The 17500-nt window shown below is 43.7% G+C and overlaps 1 protein-coding gene across 2 annotated transcripts in view; it reads left to right on the top strand.

Moving 5' to 3' along the window:
• The first annotated feature begins 2456 nt into the window (after nt 1-2456).
• The window catches only part of stag1a (STAG1 cohesin complex component a), a 37659-nt gene continuing 22615 nt past the window's right edge, over nt 2457-17500 (top strand). The window contains exon 1 of one of the 2 annotated variants that reach the window (XM_068579764.1): nt 2457-2635. The gene's annotated coding sequence lies outside the window, so the exon portion shown is untranslated. The remainder of the gene's footprint in view (nt 2636-17500) is intronic. The other variant, XM_068579763.1, reaches the window with a different exon arrangement.

Here is a 17500-nt window from a genome sequence, read left to right as displayed (position 1 = left end):
AAAAGGGTTTCGCTCTGTTGCAGTGTAAAATGTGTGTGTGTCTCTGCCTTTTTCTGTGTGTGTCTGTCTGCGTTTCTCAAAAAAAAACCTGCATCAACATTTCCAAAACTGGGGTGAACGTGGGTCCTGACGTTTTTTTTGGGGGGGATGCAGACGCGTGGAAGTCCGCTGGTTATGTAACTCAACACTGCAGCAACTTAAAAAAAGAAAAGAAAAGTAAGGCGTCATCTCAGTGAGGTGCCTTCAGGAGCTTAAACATTGGGGGGGAGGGGCTTTAAGGCCGGATTAACCTGCAGACAAGTGTGTGTGAAATGTGTTTGGGAAGGTTGAGACACACGCAGAACAATACACTGTGATGCAACGCCCGCACAGACACACACACCCAAGTTGTCTGAAGGTTGGTGGGAAAAAGAGTCTCGACGACAAGATGATAGAATTTCATAAGCGGCTCTTTGGGGTTTCACACCGATATATATATATATAGACGCAACTATATTATTTATCTGTATGTTTATTCATCAGCGTTCCCGCTGTGACGCGAGATCCTTCATGTGGAAAATACAGCTTGAGGGATATTTGCATAAAATGTTTCAAACAGCCAGAAGCGACAACAATGGAAGCTGTTGCTCAAAAGCAACACGTTCTCATCCAGGTACGTTTGTTTTCAGCAGCGTTGTAAATATGATATATTGTAAACAGCACGCGTGTGTAATTGTGTGCAAAAGATGGCTGCAGAACAACAGATGATATGATCATCCATTTCTGCCACTAGTGAAATTTAATTTGAAGGTAATGCAGATCTCTGTTACACGCTGGTGATGGAAGAAAATAAACAATAAACAGAACAATGATTTGTTTTTACTGGAGGAGGATGTTTTCTCAACAGGACCGAGAAGAAACCTTCTTCTTCTTCTTCTTCTTCTTCTTCTTCTTCTTCTTCTTCTTCTCATTCTTCTTCTTCTAATTCTTCCCTTTCTTCTCTCGTTTCCACTGAAATGCAGCTAATTGCAGTGTTTCTTTTCTGAAGCTGACCTTTGACCTCTCAAAGAAATAAGAGACTAAAAGTTTTTTTGTTTTTTTTGGGGAACCTTAAGGGAATATGAGAATTATTCCACCTGTGTGGGTCTGCCTTTGCAGGTTTTCGTGTGTGTGTGTGTGTGTGTGTGTGTGTGTGTGTGTGTGTGTGTGTGTGTGTGTGTGTGTGTGTGTGTGCATTAACCCTGAGGGGAGGATCTGGCTGCAGCTTTTATAGCGAAGACGTGCTGTTGCTATGGCGAACGCTATGTGCGTCTGTCAGATAAAACAACACGCGGTACGTTTATGCGCGTGTGTGTGTGCGTCAATGCCTTATCTAATGCATAGGTCTTTTTAAAGCGCACACAAAAGAAACCAGAAATACACACACACACACACACACAATGACATGCTCTCTCTGGCTCAGGTAAAGAGGCAGATAAGCAAACAACAGGAAGAAAGAGTGAGAGAAAGCATCAGAAGGTCAAAGGTCATGAATGCTTTGACGCATCGCTTCCAGAGCGGAGGGATCTTTTATTGCTTTGTTCAGCCAGTGAATTTATTAAAGCTGCTATATATATATATATATATATATATATATATATATATATATATATATATATATATATATATACAGAATAATAGATGTTGAAAATGATTGTTGGTCACAGTCCCATACACACATGTCGGCTAGTATTTGTACATTCAAGGTATTTAAGTATTTAAGTTGCTCTTAATGTACACAGGTCCAACAATAATAATTGACATTAAAATAGAGGTAAGGAATAATAAAGCTGAACAAAATAGGTAAAACCTTTGTTTGTACATCAGGGGAAAAATAGATGTATAGGCTGAAATGAAAGTAAATATAAAAAAAACAACAAATGCAATTTTGTGTGTTTCTGTAAATTGTACAGAAATACAAATACATTTAAAATATCTATATAGCTTATCAGTATACATTTTAATCTTCTGAGTAATACCAATATTCCATAAGCTAATTGGTAAGTATGTGATGTATTGTGTTTGAGAGTAATAGTAATAATTAAGTAATAATAATAATAATAATAATAATAATAATAATAATAATAATAATAATGCATTTAATTTTTATAGCGCTTTTCATAGTACTCAGTCATAATTAAAGCTGTACAATAGAAAATAAATACATGTAAAAATAAAAACAATAATCCTGTCAAATCGATAACTGAACTGAGAAAGATGGATATGGAGAGAAAAGGGGGCGTGTCTGAGCTGCTGTGCTCGTCCCCGTCAGTGTTGTGCTCGCGGGGCCTCGCGCGGTCCCTCCCCCTTCCATAATGCTCGCTCCCGCTCCGGCACCTCACACACCCCCCTCCACCACCCGGAGGCGCGCGCCCGCCCCGTCCCAGAGTGTCCGCCAGGGGGCAGCTGTGTCTCGGTCTGAGGCTGCGCCGCTCCCGCTGCATCACAGAGAGGAAAATACCACCAGATGGCGGTTTAGGATTGCTTGCTCTTCTCTCAAGGCGCGGTAACCGCTCGCACGGGCCAATTTTACAATATTAAAACGCGCGCGGTGTCAAAACGATAATCGATATAATATTTCGGAGGGCGATAATCGATTCGGCGATGTTCGTTAAAGGTGAGTGCACTGTGTTTTTTTTTGTCCTGGGTTTTGTGTGTGTGTGTGTGTGCGGTGGGGAAAGGGAGACGGAGCACAGATTAAAGATGGTGGACACAGACGGTGAAGGGCTGGCTGTGTGGGGGATGGGCGTTAGCGGCTAACGGAGGTGAATGTGCTTTCTCTCTCTCTCTCTCTCTTCCCCCTCACTTACATGGTAGCCTAGCGGAGCCGTTAGCTAGCAAGCTAGCATCCCACCCCTCCACCCCCCCAAAAAAATCCGTGTTGCCAGAGGGGCAGAGAGCTTGTCGCAGCGGCGGCCTGTTCACCCACCCCTCTCCACCCTTCTCCACCAACACCACCACCTCCACCCAAACGTCCACCCGGCTCTTGAGTTAGGCTTGTCAACAAATAAAGAGCCATGCGGTGTGACGTGTTTTCTCGCTTCTTCTCTGCGAGGGGATCGGGAGCATCACCTTCCTCCCCGTTTGCTCACACACACACATACACATTCACACACACACGTAGCCGCGTTTGTTGTGCTCAGATTTGTCATCACGTTGCTGACTTTGTCATCAAACAAACCCCTGGTAGTTTGCTTTCTTTTTTTTTGCACGCTCAAGAGACATGAACGTACTTTTTATATGTTTTTTTCTGGTCTTCATCATCAGCATCCTTCAAGCTGCGTCTCTTCTCCTGCAAGTTTTCACAGTATTGGGGGACTTTTTATTCTGCTTTTTACAACTTGACTTTTTTTAATTTCATTTGCAAATGAATAGGTTCGCAAGCATGGACTCCGTGCATGTTAAACACCGTTATTATGGCGCTTCTTTTTCCCCCTTCCCGCCTCCTTCCGTGCAGGAAGCAGGCACTGAGCGGGGAAACATGAGTCACATTAAGGGGCGGTGGGTGGTGGTGGTGGTGGTGGTGGAGGAGGGGGGGCTCCACCAGCCAGCTGTGCACGTCCTCAACGGGCTCCAATCCTCCCCGTCCCCGCTCCTCCTGACCTGTGTACAGCGTGCCCTGTGCAGCAGCCCGGTCGGGATCGCTGATAGCGGGTCAGAGTGGCAGCTGGCGGTGTGCAATGATCTCAGATTGTTGCATAACTGCTTTGTTTACAGTCAGCCATGTGATTTCTTTCTTTCATGCAGGCTGTCATGCATTGCTACCTGCAGCCTGCTTTGCATGCCAACTTATTCCCATTATCATGCAGCGTTTCTTGTTCTAGCTGCACATGCACACCTCTTATTACTTATTTTTTTCCCATGCAGAAGTTATATACATTTTTAAACATTTTGCATTTGCACACATGTTATGTATGATGGCTGTTTAGACATGGTTTTATTTCTAGTTGAGCTGTTGACAAATTAGTAGTACACACACTATAGTCTGTTGACAAATTGCCAAAGTGTTATCTGCATATTAAAACATTATTAATGATATATTTTTTTTACTACAGAACAAATCACCTCTTCCCAGATCCTCTGTGGATTAATTAGTCACTGTACACATTACATTTCACCCACTTCATATACACTACACACACGTACACTTCTCTACTGTTTACATTGAATTTAATTTACTAAATTAATGCAATCTTTTCTGTACATATCGCTCCTCCCTTTTATTTAAATTTTATGTTGTGTATATCTTTCATATTTTTGTGTCTGGAGGCTGCTTCTTTACATCTTTCTCTAAATAATGCATCTTCATAATTGCAGAGTTACATAATACAGTGGTGTATGTGGTTGTATTGTATTTGATATCACACATACATATCTCTATCACATATAATGTGATACAGAATGTGCATTTATGACTAAACCCTATATTTAAGAGCTAATAAAACAGTCATATACAAATTCATTCATTCACTCGTTCATTAGCAATATTGGCCGAAATAGTTGATTCACACACAAATGTTGTTGGCCAATTTATAGCTGCTATGATATTAACATTATGGCAAACTCTTTGATATTTGGCATATTTATATTGTCTTTCGTTCCCTCCCCTTAGATTATTATTATTATTCGGTTGAAATGCGTGCTTTTTAAAATTTTATTACCAAAACTTCTTGGGAAAATGTGAGATTTCGTCTGGCTTCTCTCCGTGTGACATGTGATGTATTTTTAAACTTCCTCTTACAGTTCGTCGTGTGCAGAAGAGAAACTCCTGTTTCCCATGAATAATACAACAATGTTCTGTTTTATTGCTACTTGGTCTCTCGTACAGTATTCATAACTTTCAAGCAGTCTTCCTGTTCATAACAGTTGTCGGTGTGCCCCGCCAAAAACAGATCTGTCCCCACCCTCAAATACAATATTTCATTATTTATTACCGGCTTACAAGCCGCGCCTACACCTTCGGTCGGTGTGCCCGCTGTAGCAAGCTAGCGCTGCTGCTAGCTACCCGCTAGCTGCTGCTGCTAATGCCTGAGTCGAGCCGGGGCTGGTGCCGCTACCCTTAATGGATGTCGGGAAGCTGTCGGAGAGCTAGCAGCAGCGCTAGCTGGCTACAGCGGGGACACCCACCGGAGGTAGTAGCGGCTTGTAACCCAACGCTATGTCTTCCTTTTTAAAACGTGACAGTGTTTATTGAAAACTCCACATTAGTGGTGACGTCTTTTTTGATCAGATTTTAGATTTCAATGCTAGTTCTGTTTGGGACATTTTACAGTCGACCTCAAGGCGCTCTTTTATTGCATCATCAGGATCCATTGTTGAGCTTTATGTTTTGTTATAGACATCCACCATGAAGGAACACACATTGTTGTTATAGATAAATCCAGGTTGTTAGGAACTTATGAAATTGGTGTGATGTGCAGAATCTAAATTGAAGAAATAAGTAGTGTTTGGACGAGGTACCGTAAACGTCGGTCAGTTTCTAACAATCCATTTTCTCATTTTGATAAATATTCAGCCATGCAGCAGGCTGTCATCGCCCTGGGAGTCAAACTGTTTGAAGCTGTCACTTCTTTTCAAAGGTGGCGGTGTGTGTGTGTGTGTGTGTGTGTGTGTGTGTGTGTGTGTGTGTGTGTGTTTGTGTGTGTGTGTGTGTGTGAGGAACATGTCATTGCATAAACCATTTTGTAGATTAGGGTTAACAGAAATGGGGAATAACCCCTCCTCCTTCCTCTCTTTCTTGCATCGGTTGGCTCTTTGTCCCGGCTCTTCCTTTAATACGCCTATAACAGACTGAGAATCACTCTATGGAGCTTATTAGTAGTACACACACTGTAGTGTGTTAACGGTAATAATGGGCAGTAAACTATTTATAATGGGAATTTGTTTTGAGGGTAATTGCATTCAGCAATCTTCTGTTATGAAAAGCAGAGTGTACTTTTACAACTCCTAATGAAAGCTAGATTTAGTATTTGAAACATGCAGGTGTAAAGAAGCCAATGAAGGAAATTGGAAAGAGAAGTGGATTGATTGTCATGCATTGTGCCTTTTTATAGCAGTCACCTGACTGGAGGCATGTGCAGTGAGCTGTTCTTGTGTCGGAGCCGTATGCTCATAACGATGCAGCTCAGGAGATTATGTCACGGCCTTGACATTTGTCAGAGTCTATTACCAAGAGACCTTGACTCAAGACTACATTTCTTATTTGTTGTGTCGTCCAGCACAGTCAGAGGAATGTCAAAAACCAAAACAAACATGGCTGCCGTCTGCCTTCATTGGATTGCTTTTATATCCTTGTTTATCTTCAGCACAGTGATTTATAAATGTGCCACCTCTCTTCATAATCATGTCTGTGAGTAACGGGTGCGATTAGCAGCCCCAGCAGCCTCTCTGTGTAATGTATTCATACGATGGTACAGAATAACATGCTAACATTGTATTTAACACCTTGTTTTCTTGGTGCAATGAGCGGTGTGATGTACTTTCCTCAGGAAAAACTCAGAAGCCGACTCGTCTCAATATGCAAGCAGACGCGCGTCTAGCTTCTCTAAAATAGTTTCATCATCCTCGGCTTGAAGCCTGGTTTAAGGCCGGTCCTCTGCGTTGTGGTTTCCTGTCGTGTAATTAGTTGCGTCGTCGCTGTTGCCGGACTCATTGTCTCGGGTCAAGTCGGGAAATACGATTGCTGTAAAAAAAAAAAGCCGAGCTGGAATATGTTTACTTTAAAAAGCTGACCGTTGAGATGAGGTCCAGCAGTCGTTCTGGAGCATTTTCTCTAACAAATGTAAGTCTGCGTGCAACACAAACACACAACACAAATACTGTATTCGACACATTATATGCAATAAAAGTCTTGGATAAGTGCTCAATCTGAAAGCCGGATTAATGTAATCGTTCACACGGCTCTTGTTGTCACAGTTTTGGTAGCGTTACTTGCAGATTAATTCTCAACACGGCCGCCATATTATTTCAGCTCGGCCTCATTACACACAGACATTGGGTCTCCGTCACTCAGGGATTCTGGCCTTTTAAAAAAAAAAATCCATTACTCTGGCGCCATTAAGTTGGATATTGATCGTGTGGAAGCGTTGCCAAAAGCGTGAAGAGCTGCTGGTCATTGATGAGTTTCATTCACTATGAGAACGGGCCCTTAACAGGGTTTGATCTGTTGAAGTATCGTCTCAAACTACGGTAACAATCACAGATTAACCAGCCGGTGACGAGCGCATGTGCACAGGCTTTGCAGGGATTTCCTTCAACCCCCCAAAGCAAGCGAGCAGAGCTTTCCCTCATGGTTTAGCACACGGCTAACAAACAAGCGCTGAAGCTAACCGATCGTGCACAAACATCACTGGGCGGAGTACGTCATCGCTCGGCTGTCTGATGAGTGGAATAGTTGTCAGATAACACGGTATAAAACCGGCTGAGACGGGGTGCTCGTTGGAGTAATGAGCTGTCGGGGCGAGCCGTAATGAGACGAGGTGTGTGTGTGTGTGTGTGTGTGTGTTTGTTGGGCAGGTTTGTGATCTCTCTCCTGTGTTCCTTTACGACTCTCTGGTTTCCAGGCCGCTGTTACCTGTTACCTGTTTGCTGATGCAGCCGAGTTGGCAACTAGCAGAAGCTCACTAGTTTTTCTCTTTGAGAGTCAAGACTGAAAACAGTACCAAGGTTTTTCTTTTCTTTAAACTTTCCGCCATTTCTCATCCCACTGCCTACATTTAATAAAAACATACTGCTAACTTTTTGTCTCCTGCAGCTTGTCTGCTCTGCAAACCCTGTGTCGTGTGTTCTCCTTTTAGAATCATTAAATACATTTTATATTTAATATTTTCTTTGCTTTTTTACTTCTGCATCACTTCAGTGGATCACTGTTCTGGTTTCTACCGTCGTAAACGGAGATACAGTCCATGACAGCTCGCATTAACGGCAGCGACGTCGGCGTCCTGGAGCGGCCGCTCCCGGTGAGCCAGAGACCTGTTGTGTTACGCTACACACAAGAGCAACAAAACACAATGGCTTCGCACGCTCGAGTCACCTCCTTATCTGACTCCCAAGCGTGAACTCACATCTGGTCCAAACAAATGTTATCGGGCACAAAGTGCACGGCGGGATCACTAACTAGCTGCGCCGCCGCTGCACATTTAATGACACACACACACACACACACACACACACACACACACACACACACACACACACACACACACAACGTCCTCTGGGACGCTGGTGTGGGTCCTTCATCTTTTAAAGCCATTAGCGACACCATGACGGTGCATGTTTGTGCACGTTGTCTCGGTGTAAAAGCCTTCACACAACGCGGGAAGGTCTTTCTTTTGTGTGTGATTTATTACGCTGAGAAAAGGCGGCATTACTTTCTTCAAAAGCAGGTTTTTCACACTGCGAATAAAGATTTAAACCAATCAGAAATCATTCAAAATGTCCGACAGTACCGTGGCTTCTTTGTCCAAACCAAGAAGGCAAACTTTGATTTCTCCTTTTGTAGTTTTTTTTTTTACATGGACAGGGCAGATCAGAGCTGCTCCATTCATTCTTACCTTTCACAATAAAAGCCCGAGACAGAGACATAGCGTAACTGTTCACCAGAGGGAACTCGTATTCACGGAGCATTTTGCTAAAAAAAAACATTCAATAAACACTGTACGACATTACAGATTTTATTATTTTGGATCACTAAGATCCAATGAAAATGCCAAGAAGTGCTTCTTCTCATTGTATTGCAGCGTCGAGGAATAAAAACGCTGCTTTGTGCTGTGAAGTGTTTTACATGAAAACCGTTGAATCAGATCAAAGTGTTTGTACATTTTGTGTTCTGGCAAAAGGTCTCGATCTCGACTTTTTCACCCAATGTTTTGTTGCTCTCGTCGGCCTCCGGCTGTGAGGACGAGGAGGAAGAGTCGGATGGTTCCTGCTGACGGCAGCTGCTGCTTCTTTTGCGTTGGCGCTGTAAAGTGAGCTTTGTAGACAGCAACAACTCATTAGATATTAGAAGATGAGCCTCAGACAGGCGGCTCACAGAAAAGACCACCAGGGCTTCAGGGTGTGAAGTTCAGACGCTACAGGCAACATTTTAGTGGAGAAGAAGTAAAGAAATGCTTTATAAGAGGCTTTAAGTGTTTAATGAAGTGTAACTCTTCCTGCGAGGCGTGTAAACAAACAATTAATGCCAATTTAACACAGTTGTAAAGCAAATTGTCATCATGGGAGAAGTTGTAGTTGGTTATAAAGACTGTACTTAAATAATGTGTTAAACACGTGTGAGTACAGCGGGATTACAGCGTGATGTAATGAACCCAACCTGCAGATTATGACTCACAGGAGACATGTACGAGCGTTTGAGAGTAATTATACAATTAAATAATAAAACAGACAAAAGAACAAGAAAATAGACAAAAAGAAAATAGCAAATAAAATGTCGGGGAATAAAAACATGTATAAATAAAATAGATAAAAATAACAATACATTTGACAAAATAAAATGTCACGGTAAATACATCAAATAAATATGAAATAACAAAAAAGACAATATCAAATAAAATTTCAGGGAATAAATAAATAAAATAATACATGAATAAATATTAAATAAATAACAATACATTTGATGAAAGACAATATCAAATAAAATTTCAGGAAATAAATAAAATAAATATATATAGAACATAAATAGTGTCTTCTAAACATTTGAATTAAAAACTGGGTTATAAGATGGCTTTTAATTCCCGTTTAACGATATCACCGCGGCTCTGAGGATAAAAAGTCAAATCTCTCAGCGAAGAACTGAACTCATCTTTTATTTCCCTGACTTTGGATGGAAAGAGTTTGGTTGGGCCAGCAGTCCGGCGGTGGAGGGAAAGTCCTGGATTTACATACACATCGATTTGAGATGTGAACTGCATATTTGTCTCCTTAAGGATGCCGTCCAGTTCTTTATTTTATGAATGGAAAAGAGAGGTTTCAACACATTATTGATCTCCTTCAGACGCGTTAAGCGGTTTCCTCAACTGCAGTTGATGTCCTGCTCATCGAGCCTCCGAGGGGCGACGTCTGGGGATAAAAAACATCCTCGCTTTTGGCTTCAGATGAAGTTTTTTCGCTCGTTATTTTATAATTTACGCACATTCAGAGCAGCTAAATCTAAATTTGGCACCGGACCTGACCTGCAAATCCTCTCAGTGTCGTTCACACAGACGAGGTTAACGAGCTCCAAGCAACGGCCAATACCACCGCCTCAGCATCCCGCGTGTGTGTGTGTGTGTGTGTGTGTCAGTGTTATTTGCACACACTCTTACTTAATATTGATCTGCCAGCCTGTGCCAAGTTACTTCTGCAGCTTCACAGAGTGGAAGTAAAGTGGTCGCTTCAAAAAAAAAAACCACCAACATTTCAGCAAAGTGAGCTCTGGGACGGAGCTTCTCGATTCCTAGAAAGCAGCAAATGCGCCAAGTATTTATTTGTGTTCGTAAACAAGACTTTTACCAACACATTGATGGTTTGGAAAAGTCTTTTCGAGCACTAGAAGGGACGGCTGAGACCGAAGCAAACAACCTCGCGTCGTCTCGCGCTCTCTTCTCATGGACTTCACGTCCTGGAAGCGGAGATGTGGCCGGCTCGCTTTGCTCCCTCCGCCGCCCCGAGACATCATTAGGTCGTATCACTCATACTCCGTCTGCTCTTCGGGTCCATGTGGAAGGGATTAAAGGGGTTTTCCCTCCGACTCCAGCAGATTATTTACCCTGTAAACCTCTTTTATTCCCTCCTGGCTGCACATTGTCCTGCCGCTCGCTCACAGACGTCTGACAGTTGTAGTCAAGGTCAGACCAACCTTGTTTGAAACACCTTCATATATATATATATATATATATATATATATATATATATATATATATATATATACAGACGGACTCATGGGATTTATCATCAAACCGCATACGCTGTAGTTGTGATTTTATTTGGGACGAGGTAAAGACATTTATTCACCACAAATGAATGAAACTGGAAGGTTTTATTATGCTTTTTGACAGTAAATCCTCTTTTGAATGATGGTGTGTGCAGCCTGCACGCTGTATTATACAAATAATATTGATAATTGTGTGCGCTGGTTCAGTTTATTTGAGTTATACGGCTTTGTGAGTCGCTTTGTTATCGATTATTCATTCAGTCTGTGGGACGTCACGTGAATAAAAACGCGATGTCTTGAAAGGTCTTGCTTTGTTTGAACAGGAAAAAAAACCTGTCAATGTGGTGAAATAATACAAAACACAAAGATGTTCATATACTGTCTCATAAAATGAATAAAAGCTTTTAATCCCCACATTTCAGGAGCTGCAACCAGAGAATATTTAATGATTCATCAACGACACAACTACTGGTGCTCAATATCTGGCCTCCACAACGTGTTTGCGTCTTTATTAAATGTAGAGAATAAAGTATTTTATCAACAATGCGTAAACATAGAAGAACTGGTGATATTTGTGTATTTTATAAAGGACAGAAGTGAGGACGCCTGGCTGAGTATTTATACTCAGTATATATTATATATATTCAGTATTTATACACATGCACACCTCCTCTGATTCCCTGTGAACCGGGCCGTCGTCATTATTAACATCATTACTATGGTTGTAAATCATAACAGCAGTGTGACGTCGGGCTTCTCTCGCTCTCGTGAGGATCTTGGACATGCCGCTAGACCATTAGGAGGTAATAATGGGTGTTAGGAGGTGTGTGTATGTGTGTGTGTTTGTCACTCTGGGTGTGTGTTTTACGAGTGTGCGTCCTTCCTCTAAGTGAGGCAGACAATGTGGGCCAAGGTGAGCGAGCAAAACAAATGAGTCCCTTTTTCTTTTTCTGCCCCACTCCTCCTCCTCCTCTTCCTCCTGCTCCCCCATCGGTGCTGCTGTCACACTTTCTCCCCCTCTTTACTTTGTCTTTTCTTCTTCTTCGCGGCTCCATTTTGCAGCCGAGCCGGCAGCCACCGCTCAGGGAGATGGAGAAACATTGCTCGTCCTCATATGTCTCTCTCTTTTTTCCTCACGATTTAATCGTCCTTTATTCACACAGGTAGTTCTCAGGAGATGAGGAGGAGAGGATCTGTTTTATGACACAGATCTTATCCGTTTGTGCAGCTCACACAGCATCCTCCTCCTCCTCCTCCACCTCCTCCTCTATGCTAAGATCAGGCTTTGTGTGCTGCAGAGTTTGAGCATACAGTAGTTGATGGCATTAACAGATGGCTGTGCATGAATGTGTGTGCGTGAGTGTGCATGAATGTGTGTGTGAGTGTGTGTGTGCAGGGACATGACTATGTGTCAGACTCTCTGTGTCGGATGGGTAATCTCCCGTGTGACATAATCATAATCTGGTTAAACCAGACGGCCACAGTCGGCCTGGAGGCGGGTCCACGTTGTGAGACCGAGGCTCTTTGGTCCGTGTGTGTGTGTGTGTGTGTGTGTGTGTGTGTGTGTGTGTGTGTGGCTGCGGCAGCGTGATAAAGTGTAATGATTGTCTCGGTGGTGCCGGTGGTCCAGAGGGACCGATTGTGGTTCAAGCTCACGAGTCCGGCCCTCATTGTGTGGAGGTTTATTCTGTCAGGGTTCATCTGGTCATGGAAAACCTGGTTATTTCCAGGCCTGGAAAAGTCCTTGAAAAAAATAAAAATCCTCATTGTTAGTTTAAATACTACATTTTATCATTTTTTACTGTTCACACACAGATTTCACTCAATGTTTGCTCATGAACATTTGGTTTAAAGTCATGGAAGTGAAGCAAACTCGCGCTTCTCTTCGGGGGAAAAAAAAGTGTTTTTGGGGCCCGGAGGCGTCGCGTGACGTTGTGATTATGAGTGTAAAGTTGTATTTCCATGGTTTTGGCCACCATGGAAATTGACCTCCTGCGGTGTGTTTTTTGAACTGTGCAGAAGCGAAAGTTCACATTTTTCGATCACGCTTTAAGTCCGTGGGGTTTGTAAAGATGTCGCCATCATTTCCATTTTATCTGAGACGGCAGCGCCGAGTTGTAGCTTTTTTTTTTTCTCCCCGAGCTCAGCTTCTCTGTCGCCGAGCAGACTTCATCCACCAGAGAACTCTGGTGTGAAAGTATGCGAGGCGTCATGCGGCTCTGGGTTGAAAAATGCCTTCGACTTACATCTTGTATGCACTGTATGCCGAGTCGCAAAGACAACAACCACTTCCTGTTTGTTGGTCCTGGTGCAGCACACAGAGCACGTCGGCATCATCTGATCCGTCAGCGTGTCTCCACTTGTTCCCTTTTCATCCGTCTTAATGCGTCCCAACTGCTTTCACGCCGACTAGCAGACTTTTTTTTTAAATATCTGAACCAAGATCCCAGATCTTAGAGATCTCTAGAGAAAAAACAGTAGATTAAAAGTCTGCTTACAAGCCGCTACTCCCTTCGGTAGGTGCTAGCTCCCTTCGGTAGGTGCTAGCTCCCTGCTAGCTCCCCGACATCCACCGAAGGTAGCGGGACCAGCCCCCGACTCGACGCCCGACTTGGGCAGCGGGGCAGCAGCAGCTAGCGGGGAGCTAACAGCAGCAGCTAAAGGGGAGCTAGCAGCAGCGCTAGCTCGCGACAGCGTCAACACCCAACCGAAGGTATAAGAGCGGCTTGTAACCCGACTTTTTTTTTTTTTACAGTACTCTATTTGATCCCGGCTGAAACATTTTCATCTGCTGCTCGACACGGACGAGCAGAGAGGTCTGCCTGCGGTGTGAAATATTAAAATGTGCCGTGTTGTACTAATCGCGGCGTTCGCGTGGACCTCGTCGGGCTCGTTGAAGCCGAGCAGCTCCTCCAGAGTTCAACCTTCTGAATGGATCTTGGCTTCTCGCCAAAGTGTTTCACGCAAGAGAAAAATAAAGTCCCAGAGATCTCTCAGTTTCCCTCCAGTGGTTTGTGATTACAGACATTATGCTGTTTAATTTAATTACAGACCGACATTCACATGTCAGTCACTGAGTGCTTCTCCCCTCATGGCGCTGGCGCGGCAGCTCACGGCGTCTCGCTCTGACGGGCACAATGCAGACGACCTTGGCCGCATCATTGACGTTAATCCATAAAATACAACCCGAGTCGAGCTGTTGGAAGCCGTCAGAAAATCATTTTTAAGGTTGTCTGCTCACGATGGCTTTCCTCACGGTTCTCAGTCACTGGACACGTCTTTGTTTACGGCCGCTTGATTTTTATTCACTTTTGAATCGATGAAATCAGCGATTCCATGTTTTCTTATGAAATGATTCAATAGCCCAAGACTAGAGTTGGTTATCAGTCATTTCTTTTGTTCGTAAAGTATCAAACTGACTGATTTTTCATTCTTAGATTGTTTGTCTTTGTCGACATATTAATGTGGTTGGTGGAAATGATTCGCCCACTTATGTGATGAAGTCGTAAGTCAGAGGAGATAAGATGTAATTCATGAGTTGTCAGCAAGACTCAATTCAAGCAATCACGTGTGAAGTTTTTAGCATTAAATCTAAGCTTGCTTTGATTGGAATCTATTGCCTTTTGATGGAATTGTCCCGCTATGAAATAATTGATCAATACCGTGATGCACGATGACTCGTCTGAGGTTGATAATCGGACAAACTCAAGATTTCTCAGATCTGATCAACCTCTGTTTATCTATAACTCTGCATTTGTTCATTTTGCACTAAAGTTCTTCATCAAATTCATTCACACAGGTTTTACCATCCGGCTATTTCAGAAAACATGCAACATTGTGATCAATAAATAATCGATATCGAGACATGAAACGTGATGGGAGCTGTTGACCACATCACGCCTCTGCTAGGAGTACAACATGACCACCAACAATTAGAATCCAGTGGGATGTAAAAACGATGAAATAATAATTGTCGAGATGGAAAACAGAAGTGTGAATAATTCATGAGAAGACAACATCGTGTGAAAGTGAAATGAATCCCGCCGAGCTGAACATGAACGAGATGTAATTATCAGCGCGCGGTGGGAGAAAACTGTCTTTTCCCCGACTCGCTCATGCAGCCGTCTGACTGGATCGCCGGCTATTCGTCTCTCTTGCACCGAACCTCGTGCACGGAGACGTCTGCAGGGCTGCTGGTTTCTACTTTTCTAAAGATTTTTTCTTCCCCTTCTGGCATTTTGCAGGAAACGGCTAATTCAGCTCTGCCAGATCTCATCGCTCAATTCCAGGGCTTTCTCTTTCTCTCTGCTGTTTTTATCTCTCCGCTCATGAACTGCCTTTTTACTTCTTCTACATCTCACCACACGAACATGATGCAGCTAGAGGAGGAGGAGGGGGGGGGGGTGATGATCCCTCAGGCCAGCAGGTCCAACCAAGACCCGAGATAATCGAATCCATTTAAATGAGGACGAGTGACGAGCGCCGACGCCTCGTCCGCCTTTTTAGGGTCGTAAAGTTTTACCGCCGATGACGACCGCTGTCTGCCGAGATAACGGCGGCACGGCGGCGCTGACGTGGGGTCAAAGTCTCCACCGGTCAACACAAAGATAATGAAAAGTCACGGCTGTTTTGTTGTTTGTTGGATGAGCTCCCCATTGACATCAGGACAGCAGGAAGCGTCTCCATCTTTGTCGACTCCACCTTGAATAAGGAAGCTAGCGCAGTATTAGCACTCTAGTAGCCCTTAGCTGTCTCTTACTGAGAGCACTTTGTGGTTTGACTTCATTGAAGAAACTGTACTTTCCTGATTTGCGTTGTTCTGAGTTTGTTCTCACGGTTGAACGCACTTGTTGTGAGTCTATTTGGATAAAAGTGTAAGCTACATGTAATGTAATAATAACTGGCCATTGAGCAACAAAAAAAAAGGAAAAGACTAAACCGACCTTGTGAGGACGAGTGCTTCGCAGGCGTCAACGTGCATTTGTGATGACGTTTGATCAGGTTTTTTTATTATAAATGGGCCTGCCAAGTTATTGCAAGGGCAACTTTTGAATAGAGAGAGAGGGAGAGAGAGAGAGAGAGAGAGAGAGGTGTGAAAGTTAATCCACTTGAGCCTGAGCTCAATGTAACATCAGCTCAGAGAGTCAGCGGCGAACAGACCGGAGAGACAAAGTTAAGCAGCTTCGGCTCGTCGTCTGTCAGTTAGCGCTCTGCAGAGCGTCCGCTGAGCCCACAGCGGTAATATTTAAAGAGACAATTATATCTTCCCCCCTCTTTTCAAGGGACCTTTGTGTTTAAGTCAAACCCTTAAATAGCTTCTTTGTGTCACTTTGCTCCCTCGTTACCGTCCGTTTGAAGAGCTGAGGGTTTGAGGATGATGAGGTCGTGTTGTTATCTGAGGCTCTTCACAGTCAAATTGTTAAGCGTTGGAGTTAATGGTGCATGAGATTGTGGTCGAAGGCACAAAGAGGGAAATGCTTCTTCGTTGTTTGGAAATTTGTATTTTCGGGATTCTGAGTAAATATTCAGATTCACTCGGCTTCTCCTCTGACACTCAGCTGCCAAGGAAATGCATAATTGGGTCATTATTTCTAAATAACTATTAACTATCTTGTTGAGCCCTTTTGACATTTGAGAGCTCTCGCGCTTCACCCTGCTGCTTTTGAGCCGTTTGTCATTTTTTTTCCAGTCTTTCTCTGAACAACTTGGACTTGTTTCATTAATGTGTTTTTTTCCTTCTTCCCTCTCTGAAATGAACTCGTTGCTGGATCCTCTCGACGCTCTCGTCCTCTCGAGGAGCTCGAATCTCTCTTGTACTTTCCACCGGGCGCCGCCGCACTTTGATGCGTCTGCTCGGTGCCGGCGAACCTCACCCGAGGCGCCGCGCACGCCGCCGCTTAATTACCACGACAATAAAGACGTCGACTCGTAAAACAGTTGTCTGAAAACACCCTGCGAGCCATCTTCTGTGTGTGTGTGTGTGTGTGTGTACACGTGTGTGTGTGTGTGTCTTTGACTCGCCGGCGCAGTAAATCAAATCAATATCACTCAGTGGATTTTACAGGATGCATCAATCTCTCTCTCTCTCTCGTATCGCCAACCTCACAAGTCATTTCCATGTAAATGACCGCAATATTACACAAGGATTTCTATTCTTCTACGCTTCTTTTCCAAGTATTTGTTTGTTTCTGTCGCACGTTACACATTTGCATGTCCCTCTCGCAGGTAGAAGTCTTCATTCCCAGGACTCCTCGCCGTCTCTCCTCCTGACACATTGACTGTGGAGACAGAAATAGTGCTGGAGTCTCGACTGATGGCAACACATGCAGAAGGACATGTTGTATATTAACAATCGTCCTTTTCCTCCTTCCTGGTGCTCCTCGTGGTGAATCCGGTGCTTTTCCCTCTCAGACGCTGCACCGTTTGTAGTTCAGTGTTTGAAAACCCGGCTCACTCGCTTTACTCTAGAGATGATGGCCAATTATAGCCGACGCAGGTCAGGTTGGAGTTGTGAGCAGCGTCGCCCTGCAGGGAGCGGCGCACTGTGTGTTTGTGTGTTTGTGTGTACAG

The sequence above is a fragment of the Clinocottus analis genome, unplaced genomic scaffold (genome assembly GCF_023055335.1).
Source record: "Clinocottus analis isolate CAN_PGR_092001 unplaced genomic scaffold, fCliAna1.0.p SCAF_17, whole genome shotgun sequence".
In the NCBI taxonomy this organism is placed as follows: domain Eukaryota; kingdom Metazoa; phylum Chordata; class Actinopteri; order Perciformes; family Cottidae; genus Clinocottus; species Clinocottus analis.
Note: the sequence above shows the minus strand (reverse complement) of the source record. Positions and strands in the feature narration are given on the sequence as shown.